Genomic DNA, 17,734 nt, shown 5'->3' on the forward strand with positions numbered 1-17,734 from the left:
AAAAACATATTTTCACATAAGAAACTTAATTTTTACTATATAAAAACATTTAAAAAAAAATACTTTTTATATGAAGTACATATTTATAAAAATACGTATTTATTAAGTACATACATATGTACAAATATGCTTTAAAAAAAATATACTAACGCATATTTTATAAAAGAAATGTATAGAAACACCCATTTTATTATAAATGCATTTGAATACAATTACATATGTATTAAAAATATATACAGATACGTTTTTATAACATATATATATATATATATATATATATATATATATATATATATATATATATATATGTGTGTGTGTGTGTGTTTACAAAAGAAATATATACAAATACATTTAAAAAAAATATATTTTTATGTATTTCTTTTGTAAAAACATATTTATATATATATATATATATATATATATATATATATATATTTTACAAACACATATTTATAATAAAATATGCGTTTGTATATATATTTTTATGGAAAACGGATTTTTACATATTTATGCACCAAATAAATATCTATTTTTTTTATAAATAGCTATTTCGTATACAAAATATATTTATAAAAATGTGTTTGTATACAAATACACTTCTATAAATACATCTTTGAAATTTATACAAATACATTTTTATAAAAACATATATATATATATATATATATATATATATATATATATATATATATATATATATATATATATATAAACACCTATTTTATAATAAAATACGAATTTGTAGACATTTTTTTTATGAAAACAGAATTGTGCATATTTATGTACTTAATACATATCTATTTTTATAAATAGGTATTCTGTATACAAAATATATTTATAAAAACAAGTTTATATACAAATATGTATTTATACATACGTCTTTGAAATGCATATATATACGTTTTTTATAAAAACATGTTTGTATATATATATATATATATATATATATATATATATATATATATATATATATATATATATATATATATATATATATATAAACACCTATTTTATAATAAAATGTGTGTTTGTATACATTTTTTTATAAAGAAGAGTTTGTACATATTTGTAACATCCATGTTCTAGGTATTAATTTTTCAAGCATTAAATTATTATGTTTGGCATGGACACTGTCACACTCCAAAACCAAGAACGGCGGAAACGTTCTGGGGCAGAGGACGTCATATAAGTATCACAACAGTGTAGAGTAGTAAACAAACAACAACATCATCCATTGCATTAATAGTATAATTTTAATACAAGTGTGTTCTTTCATAGAATAAGACATGAAAATAAGCAATCAAAATAAAAGATGAGTATTTACTGCTCCGTCTTCTCAAAACCTGGTCATCGTACCTGTCTACTGGTGACCTGAGAATACAAGTTATTTTGAAAGCGTAGATCAGCATTTAAGCTGGTGAATTCATAAGTAATTTAGTGTCATTGATTTGTAAAAATTGTAATGAAAGACTTGTAATTGTTTGAGGAAAAGTTTGTATAAGTATGAAAATCCTAGAAAATCTCATATTTCCTACTAGTATAAAAAGTAGTCTTCTACCAAGACCCGACTGTTTTGCAGGTTTGAACCTCTGTAAAAATGAAGGTTTTTCCCCCCGTATAACTATTATTATCAAAATATAGTCTACCTCATCGTTTATGTGAATGTGTCACAAGATAACAGTAATAGGGAAAATTATATACTTATTGATATCGTATCAAAATATATTCTACCTCATCGTTTATGTGAGCGTGTCACAAAGTAAAGGTAATAAAGAAAATTGTATAATCCTTGAAATCGTATCCATTTGTCTAGGATAAACACGGCGTGGTAAATCGTCGAACAGTACAACCGAGAACATCCTTGGATGAACAGATCCTGTTGTAGCTAGCAGCCAGGTGTAGGATGGTCAGTCCCATAGTGAGTAGTGTATGTATGTACTAGTGTAGGGTATGTCTTCCCTGTGCCCTCATCATAGTGAGTTCGCTAGTATAGTATATAGTGTGTAAGAGTGTCTCTTCATATAGTGTGTATTAGTGTCTCTTCATTTAGTGTGTATTAGTGTCTGTTCATATAGCGTGTATTTGTGTCACACCCCGGCCGTCGGCGAAAACACCGGGCAGTGTAACGTCATTTCTCGTATCATAGTTATCAACTTCCTAAAAACACATGCAATTTAAAATACGTCAACATAAAGTTGGAGAGTTCACAGGTTTTGACTCCATATAAAAATAACACTTTTTCTCAAGTTCAAAAGTATAGTTTTGAAAGTATAATTTTGACTCTCAAACGTTTACTATATATATCCTAGGTATAAAAGTTTACTTACCAAATAAGTATATACCTATAAGTCTCATATACTATGAATATAAGTGTTTGTAATTCCATACAAACGAATGTTGCTACGTATAAATCTTATTTTAGTTCTATACGAGTAAAACCACTGCGTATAAATCTATTTCAATTCTATACGAGTATGTGTGTTAGGTATAATTATCTACTTAATATACAAGTAGTACCTAGGGTATAACTAGAGGGAAACTTATACTTCACATTAATACTTGTATACGACAAAAAATAATGTTTCTAACAAGTTGCTACCATGAGTCCGTAACCACTGCTTGACAACAAAACCTCTGACAAAACACACTCATGATTTACCATGAGAAAAAATACACTCGTGATTTAGCATGAGAAACAATACACACATGATTTACCATGAGAAACAAACACCGCGCACTTCATCGACGCCAGAATAAAAATAAAAGGAGCGAATCGTCACTCGCTTGTCTTGGGTTGTAATCAACCACGAGTGGGGTCGTCAACCCGTATCTTATTCATACACGAATTCCTCGCTCACACGGGATTAACGGTTACAAGTCAGAGGACTTCCATTAAGATCCCCAATCTTTGTTGATGAATGAGGTAACTCATGTAGACCTTGACGGCTTCCTATAGCTCTAACAACAAAAGTATTTTCATGTCTAAAACCTTAAGTCACTAGACTATGCTTTTAAACATTACTCCTAACTTCATAACATTTAGGCAGTATAACAGCTATATCTTGAAGTAAAACTAGGTTTTATATTGATCTAAAACCAATAATAACAACATATAATATTCCTAATTTTATCTTGACATAAAACTATCAATAACTATACTAAGTTTTATCTTAACATAAAACTAATCAATAACAACATATAACATATCCAGTTTTATCTTGACATAAAACCAATAAAACCAACATATAACAAACATGGTTTTATCTTGACATAAAACCAATAATAACAACATATTTATCAATTAACATATAGGACTTCAGAGTATAACTCTGGAACTATATCGCACACATAATATATGTAGAATCCTAAGTATAACTCAAGATCAACATTAGTATACTACTATAACAATAACATACTAACAACTTTATGATAGTTTTATAATTTCCTATACGAAATAGCTATATCCCGGTTATTATAAATATTTAAGTTGATACTAATATACTATCATATAGTCATAATAATAACGTATATATCATATTTAGCATGCGTTTCCCCCCGAAAATATTAGAAAGTGGGGCGATGAAACTCACCTTAATAGTGTGATCTGTAGAATCTAAACGGTCAGAGGCTCGTCCTAGTCATGCTCGGGAAGGGAAAACGGCCTTCAGAAACAAGAGAGAAAGAAGATAAATGGTGTAAGGAATAAAAGAGTCGAGGCCTCTATTTATAGGCTGATTTTGGCCATCTCACGACGTGAGAATGATAGATTCACGTCGTGAGCTATGGAAAGACTCGTCTCGTAGCTTTAACGTGTGTTTTCTAGCCTCGAATAGTGTCCTGCAGCGTCCTCACGTTGTGAGAAAACCTTGCTCACGTCGTTATCTTTTGGGTTATCGTTCCGTAGACTTCTAGCTTCGAAATGTGGCGTTTTGACTCTTCACGTCGTGAGTTTTGATGCTCACGTCGTGAGTCCAGTCGGATTAGGGTTCCTGACACGTGTCGTGCTCTCAGATAGCTGTAACTTCGGAAGGTCGTAACTTTTGCATACGAACTCCGTTTTTGACGTTCTTTATATCCACGCATAGGTACTTACGAGTACTACAACTCTCTTTTATATTCCAATAGCTAATTCTAAGTCTATTTTAAATTCCTCTTATTATAGAGATTTATAGTGTTAGGGTTTATCATAACTTTATCACACGAAGTCAGCTTTAGACGTACTCTATATTTTTGGATTCGTGTGGACGTATACTTTGAGTTGTATCATAAATTATGTATGAAAGTTGATACCTTATCATGAATTACATATAAATTTTGTCACTTTACTAGTTTAACAAAGTCACATTACATGATTGGCATAATCACATGTGATTGTTATTGACCTATTTTGACTGGTGTTACATTCTCCCCCCGTTAGAATAATTTCGTCCCAAAATTTATTATGTGGATGAGGTTTTGTTAAATAGTTGGGGAAAACATTGTGGATATTGCTTAGCACTTGATGTAACTTAAGTTGATATGCCACAGAACCAATTCTTTCTGGAATTTCAATAGATTCTATATATCGCGGGTTTAGTTTGCCTCGTTTCCCAAATCGAATCATGCATTTCCAAGGAGAGACCTTCAACATTACTCCATCTCGAACTTGGAATTCTAAAGGATTACGTATTATGTCAACATAGCTCTTTTGACAATCATGTGCAACCTTTAATCGATCCTTAATTTGCACGATCTTTTTAGTTGACTCGTGGATTATTTCTTGTCTAGTACGTAAGGTATTGCCTATACGTTCTCTGGCCATCTGCATATCTCCGGCATCTGCCCAACATATTGGGGAACGACATTTTCGTCCTTAAAGAGCCTCAAACGGTGCAACCTTGATGCTGGTGTGATGACTATTGTTGTAGGAGAACTCAATTAATGGTAAATGAGTATCCCATGCATTTACAAAAACAATAACACAGGCTCAAAGCATATCTTCTAAAGTCTGAATGGTTCTCTCACTTTGACCATTAGTTTGTCGATGGTAAGTTGTGGTCATATTTAGACGTGTTCCTAAGGATTTTTGTAGAGATTGCCAAAATCGTTAAGTGAATCTACTATCTCGGTCAGAAATAATAGAATTTGGAACTCCATGCAATCTGAAAATTTCCTTAAGATAAACTCTAGTAAGCTTATCCATCTTGTCGTTCTCCTTAATTGGTAAGAAATGGGCGGACTTTGTCATTCTATTGACTATTAACCAAATAGTGTCGAACCCATTAGGAGTTTTAGGTAACTTAGTGATGAAGTCCATTGATATATGCTCCCATTTCCATTAAGGTATTTCCGGTTATTGAAGTAAATCTGAAGGCTTTTGATGTTCTGCCTTTACTCTAGAACAAGTCAAGCATTTGCTCACATAAGTAGCAATTTCAGCCTTCATGTTTGGCCACCAATAATGTACTTTTAAATCTAAGTACATTTTGCCAGAGCCTGGATGTACGGAATACCTAGAATTATGGGCTTCTTCTAAGACCAAGTCCCTGACTCTACCGAAATTAGGCGTCCAAGTTCGGTTCATAAAGTGTCGCGTTCTGTCATCTTTTTGTATAAGTTGCTTTTCCATTCCTCGCAAAGCTTCGTTCTTGATGTTTTCTTCTTTTAGAGCCTCAAGTTGAGCTTCTCTAATACGTGCGGTAAAGTTAGAATGGATAGTTGTGGTTAATGCTCGTACCTGACGGGGTTTAATATATTCTTTCCAGCTTAAGGCATCTACCACCATGTTTGCCTTTCCGGGATGATAACGAATCTCACATTCATAGTTATTCAACGATTCGAACCATCTTATTTGTCTCATATTAAGGTCTTTTTGGTCAAAGATGTGTTGGAGACTCTTGTGGTTGGTAAAAAAAATAGTACACTTAGTAATGTATAAATAATGTCTCCAGATTTTTAGTGCAAAAATTACAGCTCCGAATTCAAGATCATGGGTAGTCTAATTATTCTCATGCACCTTAAGTTGTCGTGATGTGTAGGCAATAACCTTTCTTCTTTGTATCAACACACATCCCAATTCTTGATTTCATGAGTCGCAGTATACGATGAAATCTTCTGTCCCCTCTGGAAGGGATATGATTGGTGCACTACACAGCATTTGCTTCAGTTTCTGAAAAGCTGCTTCTTGTTTATCTTCCCAGTTGAACTTCATATCCTTCTGGGTTAGTGTTGTAAGTGGCTTGGCTATTTTAGACAAATTATCTATGAATCTACGGTAATAGCCAACAAGTGCTAAGAATTGACGCACTTCTGTTGGTGTCTTTGGTGCTTCCCAATTCTTAATTGCTTCAATCTTGGAGGGTTGGACATGAATCCCTTTGTTGCTAACTACATGGCTTAAAAATTTGTACTTCTCTAATCCAAAATTCACATTTGGCGTACAACTTTTCTTAGTAGTTCCAAGGTTATGTTCAAGTGTTGACCGTGTTCTTCCTTGGTTTATGAATATATCAATATATCATCGATAACTACTATCACAAATTTATCCAAGTACGGTTTGCAAACACTATTCATGTGGTCCTGGAACATTGTTGGATCATTGGTCAATCCAAAGGCATAAGTAAGAACTCTGAATGACCATACCGAGTCCTAAATGTTGTTTTTGAAACATCGTCTTCTCGTACTCTGAGTTGATGGTATCATGATCTGAGATCTATCTTCAATCTTCTAGAATCTTCATGTGTTTTATTCTATCAAACACCATATCCAGTTTTAGTTGTGCATCGGTCTAACCATAATTAAACATAGGTGACCAGTCTACGTTTATTTGTTGTTTGGCCCATGTACAATAAAACTCGAATAAGGAGCTTTGACCTAAAACATTACGTTGAATTCTTATCGAGGGTTTGGGTTTTCTATATTTTTGGTTTGTATACATGTGTTCTCATCGTGGGACTGAGTTCATACATAACTCTATTTCTTTGTGTTTGTTGTATTCATGAGTATTATTAATTATTGTTTGTTACTTCAGGTCTAGCTGAGAAGGCACCGGCCAGTCAGGACAGTTGGAGGGCAGGATCATTTTAGCATATAGCCCTTCTGAAAACCAGCAACCCAAGCAACGTGTCTATCCTATCACCGCTCCCGTAAGTAGTCCTTTAGTAGTATAATTTAATAATACTTTTTATTTGTATGTTAAGGGATATACCTAAACCTAACAGAGTAAGCCCTAAACTATAGTCGTGCTTTCCTAAGAAAGTACTATTACACTATAGTTAATAGCTCTGATACCAATTTGTCACACCCCAGCCGTCGGCGGAAAAACCGGGCAGTGTAACATCATTTCTCGTATCATAGTTATCAACTTCCTGAAAACACATGCAATTTAAAATACGTCAACAAAAAGTTGGTGACTTCACAGGTTTTGACCCCATATAAAAATAACACTTTTTCTCAAGTTCAAAAGTATAGTTTTGAAAGTATAATTTTGACTCTCCAACGTTTAATATATATATCCTAGGTATAAAAGTTTACTTACCAAATAAGTATATACCTATAAGTCTCATATACTATGAATATAAGTGTTTGTAATTCCATACAAATGAAAGTTGCTACGTATAAATCTTATTTCAGTTCTATACGAGTAAAACCACTACGTATAAATCTATTTCAATTCTATACGAGTATGTGTGTTAGGCATAATTATCTACTTAATATACAAGTAGTACCTAGGGTATAAGTAGGGGAAACTTATACTTCACATTAATACTTGTATACGACAAAGTATAATGTTTCTAACAAGTTGCTACAGTGAGTCTGTAACCACTGTTTGACAACAAAATCTCTGACAAAACACACTCATGATTTACCATGAGAAACAATACACTCATGATTTACCATGAGAAACAAACACCACACGCTTCATCGACGCTGGAATAAAAATAAAAGGAAAGAATCGTCACTCGCTTGTCTTGGGTTGTAATCAACCACGAGTGGGGTCGTCAACCCCTATATTATTCATACACGACTTCCTCGCTCACACGGGATTAACGATTACAGGTCAGAGGACTTCCACTAAGATCCCCAATCTTAGTTGATGAATGACGTAGCTCATGAAGACTTTGACGGCTTCCTATAGCTCTAACAGCAAAAGCATTTTCATGTCTAAAACCCTAAGTCACTAGACTATGCTTTTAAACATTACTCCTAACTTCATAACATTTAGGCAGTATAACTGCTATATCTTGAAGTTAAACCAGGTTTTATATTGACCTAAAACCAATAATAACAACATATAACGTTCCTAGTTTTATCTTGACATAAAACTATCAATAGCTATACTAAGTTTTTTATTAACATAAAACTAATCAATAATAACATATAACGTATCCAGTTTTATCTTGACATAAAAACAATAACAACAACATATAACAAACATGGTTTTATCTTGACATAAAACCAATAATAACAACATATTTATCAGTTAACATATAGGACTTCCGAGTATAACTCTGGAACTATATCGCACACATAATACATGTAGAATCCTAAGTATAACTCAAGATCAACATTAGTATACTACTATAACAATAACATACTAACAACTTTACGATAGTTGTATAATTTCATATACGAAATAGCTATATCCCGGTTATTATAAATATTTAAGTTGATACTAATATACTATCATATAGTCATAATAATAACGTATGTATCATGTTTAGCATGCGTTTTCCCCCGAAAATATTAGAAAGTGGGGCCATGAAACTCACCTTAATAGTGTGATCTGTAGAATCTAACGGTCAGAGGCTCGTCGTAGTCATGCTCCGGAAGGGAAAACGGCCTTCGGAAACAAGAGAGAAAGAAGATAAATGGTTTAAGGAATGAAAGAGTCGAGGCCTCTATTTATAGGCTTATTTTGGCCATCTCACAACGTGAGAATGATAGATTCACGTCGTGAGCTATGGCAAGACTCATCCCATAGCTTTAACATGTGTTTTCTAGCCTCAAATAGTGTCATGTAGCGTCCTCACGTCGTGAGAAAACCTTGCTCACGTCGTGAGCTTTTGGGTTATCGTTCCGTAGACTTCTAGCTTTGAAATGTGGCATTTTGACTCCTCACGTCGTGAGTCCAGTCAAATTAGGGTTTCCGTCACGTGTCATGCTCTCAGACAGCTGTAACTTCGGAAGGTCGTAACTTTTGCATACGAACTCTGTGTTTGACGTTCTTTATATCCACGCATAGGTAATTACAAGTACTATAACTCTCTTTTAGATTCCAATAGCTAATTCTAAGTCTATTTTAAATTCCTCTTATTATAGAGATTTATAGTGTTAGGGTTTATCATAACTTCTTCACGCGAAGTCAGATTTAGACGTTCTCTATATTTTTGGATTCGTGTGGACGTATACTATGAGTTGTATCATAAATTATGTATGAAAGTTCATACTTTATCATGAATTACATAGAAAGTTTGTCACTTTACTAGTTTAACAAAGTCACATTACATGATTAGCATAATCACATGTGATTGTTATTGACCTATTTTGACTGGTGTTACAATTTGTGTCTCTTCATGTAGCGTGTATTAGTGTCTCTTCATATAGTGTGTATTAGTGTCTCTTCATTTAGTATGTAGTATATTTGTATAGACTCATGAATGAAATGACTCTTGTGTATTACCTTGTACTAGTAATAGTAAGTAGTATACCTCTAAACTATACCTATTATAGTTTACTAGAAATGTATGAATATGAATGAACGAAAGTATGCCTTTGCTACCCAAAGGTACTGAACTGACTGATAGAACTTTTATTTCTACATATGTATATATAATATGCAACTAATATTTAGACGACATTCAGACAAATAACTGATACCCTAAGGCCACATCCAAACACGGAAAAGGAATTAAAGCGAGTTAGCAATTCTAAGTCCTTTAAACATTAGTTACATAATTATACATATATAGGCATGCATTTGACAATATAAAAGTTTAAAAGAAGTTTTGTAAAACATTTGAAGAGTTTGATAATAAAAATCGATGACTTGATGTCACTTTCTAAAATGATTTAAAAGCGGTTCGTTTGATATAAATAGTTTAAAGTATAAGATATACCTTGTCTGAAATATAGTTATAACAAGATTTGAAAGGAAAGATTTAGTATAGAAAACAAGTATGATAAAGAGTCACTACTAGAAAAACAGCCTTTTATGACGCGCAATGCGTGTCGTAAAACGCTCAGACGACGCGCAAATACGTGTCAAGAAAGGCCCTGTCATAACGAGAGACGACACGCTTTTGCGCGTCGTCTATAGACGATGTGCATTTATGACACACAATTCGTATCATTAAAGCCGATGTCAAAAAAGGCCATGTCATAAATGAAGATGATACACATATTTGCGCATCGTAATTTTTATTTTTTTTTAAAAAAAAATTATTTATACATTTACTAGTTTTCAAATTAATTTTGCATTTCATGTCTCATAATAGAAAATAAAATACCATATACAAAAAATACAATCCATTGCACAAAACTTAATGTCATACAAAATACAAAATAAAATACATTGAATAAGAAAGATAATTAATTGCACTAACATGTCAAATACAAATAATCATCCCTAACTATATAACCTAATACTACATTGCTACTAAGGGACATCATCATAACTCACTGAAGGTTTTGGAACAATGTTCTCATCATCAACTCTTACACCAACCTTGCTTTAGTACATCAACTATTGGATCCATGGAAACTAGAAATCAAAATTCAACTTATGAGAGAAATTAAAAAGTAGAAATAGAATATTAATGATGATCTCTTACCTGTTGTAGCATCCACATAATACTCCCACATCCATCTCATATAACATTTCGTACACAACTTCATTTGACCAGCATATGTCCTATATCCAAACAATTACAACTCATTTAGCTACAACCAATAGATATTATCATAATTGCGTAAAGCAAAGGTATTACAACTCGTCCTTGTGGTTTCATTTTATATACATCCTTAGTCCCTAAGTCATTAAATCATTAAATCTAACTACTAAGTTATTAGTTTTTTTAAACATGACCATTTGGCCCATGGACCAAACTAATAAAAAAAAGCACCATAAGGTCCAAAATGGTGTGTTTTTTACTTGTAAATATACTTAAATATATACATATGCATATGCATATACATATAGTAAATTACAAATTTGGACTATGTGGTGTGTTTTTTATTAGTTTGGCCCAAGGGCAAAATGGTCATATTTAAAAAAACTAACAGGTGAGTAGTTAGATTTAACGATTCAATGACTCAAGGACCAAGGATGCACATAAAATGAAACCACAAGTACGAGCCATGCAACAAAAATCAAAAATTGGATTCCACCAAACTACAAGGTCCATTTATGTAATTTACTAAGGTAGAAAAGTTTTTTCAATATTTATGGATTTCAAAAAAATTTTCTAAGCAACATATAAAGTAAATCAGTGAATTTATTTATTATATATCTATTTTGCAGGAAAATGAGGTGAGATTCTTGGAAGATAAACCTCATGTTAAGGGCATTATAAACAATGTGTTGTACCAAATAGTAGTTTCTGTTGGAGCAGATAAGAGAATTATCGGGTTTGATTTACACACTGAAAAACCAGATTCTAAGCACCAAATAGAAAGCAAATGCATGAGTGTTGTACCAAATCCATGTGACTTCAACCTTTTCATGGTTCGTACCAGGTAAATTGCAATTGATTCGCTTATATGGTAAAAAAGAATCAACCTCTTATTATGTGCTAATATTTTGGCATATTTTAATATACTTACTTGTAGGACTCCACAAAAGCAACTAAGATTGTTTGACATAAGGTTGACATAAGGTTGAAGCATACAGAAATCCATGAATTTGGTTGATGATTCTAGAAGAGATATAATCACACACATACGGTTGACTCTTGTTTTCAAATAAAAATATTATTTACGATAAGAAAATTTACCTGAGCTGAAAAGAATATAGATTTGATCAAGGAATATTTATCAGCTTCAAAGGACTTCTCATGGGCAAGTATTATCTGGATGAAAAAAAAACAAGATTAGAAATTTGGGAACTCCTGTTAACAATATGAAACTTCTTACTAAAATATATACCTGCTGAAAGAAAGTTCTACAGATGACAAAAAGAAACTATGGGAATCAGCAACATATGGAGAACTTAGCCAAAGATTACGAGAAGCCACTCCAAGTTTCAAGCTATATGCATTAAGATCCTTGATGCCAATTGGCAGGGGTGGAACACAAGCATTAAAAATGAGGGGGCCAAAACCAAAACTTCAAGAGAAAAACTTATAAACAAATTATTTTGTTCAAGCTTCAAACAACTAATTATTTTGATTTACATACAAAAGTCATTATTATAACATAAAAAATATACAAAATCTAACAATTAACATTACATTTAAAAAACAAAAATATCCTAATTCATGTTTGCATTTTGGTAAAATTTTATACCACTCGTTTGTTTTAACAATTCAAACTTGACCAACATTAAAAAAATAATAAACCATTGTTCTGCTTTTTATTACGTTTACAGCACCTCTAATGTGCTTTTTCCTTGAAATTATGCAGGTAATTGAGATACTATAGAAAGGAAATGTGATTTGGACATAAGAGAGAGAGAGAGAGAGAGAGAGAGAGAGAGAGAGCGAGCAATAGTTCCTGAGTTAAATTGGGTACAATAGCAATGAGCATTTCTAGAGCACACTTGAAGATTTCGTATATAATGGCATGATATGAATCTTTAAGCTCATAATTTAGGCCATCTTTGTTCAAGATACAATAGTTGAGAAAATGACAAACAACCGGTTGAAGCACCTGACTGCAACCTTCAATAACGGAAACACCAAGCTGAAAAGATGCATCCTAAAAATGTACGTTGTTGCTTCAGCAGCGATACAATTCAAACCCCAATTATAGATTAATAATCATGCAATTATTGTAATAAAAAATACAAACGATGAATGAAAGTGGGTTGTTATTACCTGTTACTTTTCCTCTATTCTCTGCTGGAGGTGCAGATGTTGATGGCCATGACTCAAAATTAGTCTTGAATACAACCGTCTCATAACCTTGAATTAATTGGGTTACAAGGGTTCATTTTGGTCGATCATGAGCAGTGATATACTCCTACAAATGGACCTGAATGGTGAGAATCACTCAAAGGGTAAAAATGTAATTAACCAAATCCTACCTCAGCACATTGCATGGCAGATTTTCTACCATCTGTTGGGTTAATCGGATTCAAGTCTAGTTTTAGGAAAGTTGCCTTTTATTAATTCTCAGTTTTAGATTAGGAGTCAAAGTGTTTTATTTTATTATTTTAGAAGTTTGAGTAGTTTTCAATTTCTTTAGTATAAATAGCTAGGAGCATGTTTCATTCTTGTGTGTTTTTTTAATGAACTTCCAGTAACTTTGTGATCAAGTATCGTCCTCTTTTTTTCCTTTTTTTTTGTCCTTGTTTGAGTTCACGGTTTCAACTCACAACAAGTAATTTGTTTATTGTTTTTATTGCACTTACACTTGGTATCAGATCGGTTTCGTTGAAGGGGGTGTGATTCGAGGTTGATTAGAAGCAACCCCGGTTTCTTTTAATCGGGCTTGTGAGAGACTATCCGGAGGCACGGAGTAAACGAACGAGAAGACGTCAAAGCGGGTGGCTTTGATTAAGTTTGTTTTGCGGGTGACGGAAGACGGTAAAGGTGGTCGTGACCTTGTCTTGTTGTCCGGTGGAAGAGTGCTCTCGGAACAAGCTTGATTAAAGAAGTCGGGGTTAAGGAGAAAAGGATGTCGTTGGTTAAAGAAGGAGGTTCGTTGACACATCAAGTTCCAGTTTTGACACCAACGAATTATCAGGTGTGGGGGGGTTAAAGTCAAGTCAATTATGGATGCACATGGCATATGGGAGACGGTCGAACCGATGACGTCAGATAAAGCGCCAGATCAAAAGAAGTCAAAACAAGCTCTTGCTTTTTTGTTTCAAGCGATACCCGAAGACATGGTGTTGCAAATGGCGAGTTACACCGACCCAAAGAAAGTGTGGGATGGGCTAAAAACACGGTATTTGGGAGTGGATCGGGTGAGAACGACTCGACTTGCAACCTTAAAAAGGGAGCTTGAAAGTTTACGCATGAAAGAGGATGAAACGGTTGATGATTTTGTGATGAAATTATCCGGTTTAGCGTCAAAAGCAAGGAGTCTTGGATATGAGCTTGAAGAAGGTGATTTGGTAAAAAGGTTTATAGATTCGATGCCTAAGTCGTTTCTTCAAATCGTGGCTTCAATAGAGCAATGTTTCGAGTTGGATTCATTGTTATTCGATGAAGTGGTTGGTAGATTGAAGACATACGAGGAGCGTATAAGAGGAACCGAGAAAGTGGAGGATACTCAAGGTGGGTTGTTGTTGGCTAGTGAGGAAAAATCACATGTTTGTAAGCATTGTAGCAATGGACGTTCAAATCGGGATGACTTTGGACATGGCCGGGGAAGAGGTCGGGGGTCCGGGAGAAGTCGAGATGGTAATGAACGTGTCCGGGATAAAAGTCACGTTAGATGTTACAAATGTGGTGAGCTTGGTCACTATAAAAACGAGTGTCCTAAATGGGAAAAGGAAGAAGCGGGTCTAATCGAAGAGGAACCGACATTGTTTTGAACGAGTGGCTCGTATGTCAAATCCGATTAAGAGGGTGATTGTTGGGTTAATCGGATTCAAGTCTAGTTTTAGGAAAGTTGCCTTTTATTAATTCTCAGTTTTAGATTAGGAGTCAAAGTGTTTTATTTTATTATTTTAGAAGTTTGAGTAGTTTTCAATTTCTTTAGTATAAATAGCTAGGAGCATGTTTCGTTCTTGTGTGTTTTTTTAATGAACTTCCAGTAACTTTGTGATCAAGTATCTTCCTCTTTTTTTCCTTTTTTTGTCCCTGTTTGAGTTCACGGTTTCAACTCACAACAAGTAATTTGTTTATTGTTTTTATTGCACTTACACCATCAACTTGTGTTGCTCTACCAACCCACATAAAAACCTCCGCCCCACAGTCCGTTAGATAACATTTGTCGTTTTCCATGGTCGATTTCGTGAATCCTGTAATTTCATCCTTCACCTCTGATCCACCAATGCTACAAAAAAATAAAAAAATATAGAATTATGTAAAGATAATTTGTCAGATAAAGAATAAAGAAAACCAAAAGGAGATTCGTACTTAAAAAGTTTGCCAGGTGTCTTGTCTAGAACTATATCATCATCACCAAGAACTTTCTTGCCAATAGGAGAAAATCCTCCAAAAATTACCTAGAATTCACCTTAATCACCTTCTGCTTGTAGTTTCCCATCATCTGAAATGATTTATTAAAACAAAAATAAAAAAGGGTGATAAATGTGAATCTAATCATATCATATGCTTTAAATCCCATACCAACAATTGCAACATTGCATGTTCCCTCATTATAAGTGTCCTTCAAATACTGAATAACCTCTAGAGCTTTAGCTCTTTCTTGAATGTTTGAGTTTGCTCCATTGAATTGAAAGATCTTGTATTTAGTATCCAAGATAAACACATCATCATGATTCAACAAAGATCGAGAGAATTGAATCTACTTCACATGAACAATTTTTTTCCCGTTGCATATGTACAATCTTGTTTCAAAATCCATTTCTTCAGGTTTCTTGAACCCAGCTGCAACACCACCTTCAAGTAGCACAATACATGGTTTGAAATATGACAAGCATTTATAAGATTCATGACTTTGAATCTCTCTATGTTGCACTGCAGGCCCTCCATGAATCGCATCAACTATTTTTATTGCAGCTGTTCCAGCTTCATCCTAATTATCACATTTAGTCAATTTGAATTGAACTTTTCTTTAAAAAAATATCAGAAAGTGTTACTTAATTTGGGATATAGGATGTTGTTATACATTGCTTGTATCTTTTCCCAACCAGAAGTGTATGCCGTATCCATAAGCACCTCCTCTCCCATTGGAAGTCTGCAAGTGTATGAATGATTAAAACAATAAAATTTTGTAACTGAAATAGAAATTGTGAGAGATTATGAGCAAACCCGCAAGACAATGTATGAATCACCTATGTAGAATCTACCATAATCTGATTTTGGCAAAGGAACTTGTTGAAAGTTTTCAATTCTCCATATTTCAAGCCCTCTACAAGGTGTTAAGTGAAAAACTAACAATAAATGCAAACAAATCATACATGCATATAATGACTGGATTTCTAGTGTTCTTGAAAGTAGATGATGATTATAAAAGAAATTGATGTTGGGTAAGGATACGGTTTAGAACCAACTCCCTGGAATGCAGGTTCAAGAGCTTTTGCAGTAGCCATGGTGCTTGTAATTTCTTTAAATGATGACAGAAGAAAATACCTTAAAATTTCCCACTGTGTAGTCCCTATATGTAAGATTTTGAGAAAGGAAGCATAGATTAGAACAGTCGTCACTAGAATAAAGTAATTATTTGCATTATTTCCCAAACAACTATAATAACTTTATAAAACTAAAAAATTACTCCCAGAAAAAAGAGGCACTTTATTGCCCCTCCATGTTCTTTTATGTGAGGGTTTCAGGGGGTATTTAAATGGCTCTTCTAGTTGTATTTGGTTAAACACTTAAACTCTAGATGTTAACATACAATGAATTATAAGATGAATCTTTTAACAAAAATAAGATTTACTGAAACCAACACCAGTAAAAAAATAAGATGAACAATTTCATTATATTTGTTCTAAGAGGCAAAAAATCAAACAGTTGGTGTGCGCTGAATACCCATTTATTCATATCAATACCTGAAAGGGCAAGCTTAAGTAGAGTATCAAGGTCAATATCAGCTGCTACTTTGGCATAAAATAGGATAGAGGGATGGGTAAACGGTCTTTTGAGAGGGTCTGTGTCGGCTTTGACAATTAACTCGATTGCCTGCATTTGTGAAGCGATTGACGTCGCTATTTTTGCTCTTTTGAATACGCTTAAACAGAGATGGTTGGATTCCTAAACTGGTTGTTGTATTGTACCAATGTCTTGGATATGATAAACCCTAAACCCCAGAGTAGAGTGGTTGTTGGTGGCATGTGCCAAGAAGGGGTTACCAAATTCAAATGAGATGGCGCATGTGTATAAGCCCTTTAGGGTTTATGTTTTCCTATGTGTACCAAATATTTTGCAAGAAAGGCAAGCTGAGTGACCAAAATCCTTAACCTTTATGGACACAGGAGGTTCATCCAAATCCAACGTATTAGTGACCGAAAACGACGGGGAGGAGGAGGAGGAAGGGACAAGGGAAAGCAACCATAGGGACAAGGGAGAGAAAAATGACACATGATAGAAATAGGTGAAGATAATGATATTACAATTTAAGTGAGATATGCGAAGCCATGGGAGATCTCTATGAAATTGCAGGTTGGGTTTTAGGTTAGAGAGAGAGAGAAAGGATGACGAAGAGCCTAGGCTTCTTTCTTGCTAATTGGAAGCGGAGGGGTTTTAATTTTTCACATGGAATAGCGGCCATTTTTGGGGATTTGATTTCCTGCTTAAAACGTGTGTTTCATTAAAAAAATATAAAGCAACACACTTAGATGACACACATTTTATGATAGATGTCCTCCGTATTTTTTTTTCTTTTCTAACACTAATTTCAGGGCGCGCACAAATACATGTCCTCTATCCTTTAAATTTTAGAAGAGATGACATTATTTTTA

At 33.7% G+C, this 17,734-nt stretch overlaps 1 pseudogene; it reads right to left on the reverse strand.

Moving 5' to 3' along the window:
• Positions 1 to 12,043: 12,043 nt before the first annotated feature.
• Positions 12,044 to 16,366, reverse strand: LOC111877552 (villin-3-like; annotated as a pseudogene).
• Positions 16,367 to 17,734: the final 1,368 nt, after the last annotated feature.

The sequence above is a fragment of the Lactuca sativa genome, chromosome 3 (assembly GCF_002870075.4).
Source record: "Lactuca sativa cultivar Salinas chromosome 3, Lsat_Salinas_v11, whole genome shotgun sequence".
Lineage (NCBI taxonomy): Eukaryota > Viridiplantae > Streptophyta > Magnoliopsida > Asterales > Asteraceae > Lactuca > Lactuca sativa.